The 949-nt window shown below is 39.0% G+C and overlaps 1 non-coding gene across 1 annotated transcript; it reads right to left on the bottom strand.

Moving 5' to 3' along the window:
• Positions 1–387: 387 nt before the first annotated feature.
• On the bottom strand, positions 388–460 carry TRNAE-UUC (transfer RNA glutamic acid (anticodon UUC)). The gene has a single exon. It is a non-coding gene; the product is annotated as a tRNA-Glu (tRNA).
• Positions 461–949: the final 489 nt, after the last annotated feature.

Here is a 949-nt window from a genome sequence, read left to right as displayed (position 1 = left end):
TAGAACAAAGACATATAAAATTTTTAGTAATTTGTTTAAAAGTAACAGCAAACTAGTTACAAATTAACATAAATAATATTACTGTATTTTCCAAAACAAAAAAATCTCAGTGATTGTTTTACACTTTTGCTAATCTCTTTAATGTCTGGTTAAGACAGCTGTATTCTCAGATCTGCTTTTACATTCGATTTGTTATGACAAACTGTTTTAGTTGAAGTATATGAAGAAAATCTAGATTCACGCAGATATGCAGTTGCCAAAGGTATTATCTTTAGGATTTACCCCCCTCCCCCGCCAGGGACCTTGGAACCATACTTTGAGGATTTTAAAAAAAGGTTTTTTTTTTTTTTTTTTTTTGGCCACACCGTGCGGCTTATGGGATCTTAGTTCCCCAACCAGGGATTGAACCTGGGACCATGGCAGTGAAAGTGCTGAGTCCTAACCACTGGACCACCAGGAAATTCCCCAGAAAGGCTTTAAAATGAATGTTTTGAAGTAGTCTGTCTGGAGATGATAGTTAACAATGTAAGAATAAAGGAGCTTTTATTGGAAGAGGAAAGAAAAAAGTGCAGAGAGCCAAGATCCTATCTTTGGGTGCATTTGTACAGTTAATCCTTGTTATTCGTAAATTTTGTCTTTGCAAATTTGCCTACTTGCTAAAATTACTTTGTAACCCCCTAATCAATATATGGTGCAGATCAATAAAAAATCTGAGTTGCCTGATGCATCTGTTCCCAGCTGAGAAAAGTATCCAAATGGAGGTACTGATCAACTTGTCAGATAACAGCAGTGGAAGCAGAAGAAACACCCCCTCCTGCCTAGACAGGTTCTCCAAGCCTTCAGCCTGCCTCTACAACTCAATAAAGCCTCCAGGCTTGCCCCCAGGCAGAGCGTGTGGTCCTTCCTAGGAATATAAGGAGAGGGGAGGGGCTCCTCTACTGTACAAAGC

This window comes from Lipotes vexillifer, unplaced genomic scaffold (genome assembly GCF_000442215.2).
Source record: "Lipotes vexillifer unplaced genomic scaffold, Lipotes_vexillifer_v1.1 scaffold10, whole genome shotgun sequence".
Taxonomy (NCBI): Eukaryota; Metazoa; Chordata; class Mammalia; order Artiodactyla; family Lipotidae; genus Lipotes; species Lipotes vexillifer.
This window is presented reverse-complemented; position numbering and strand designations above follow the sequence as displayed.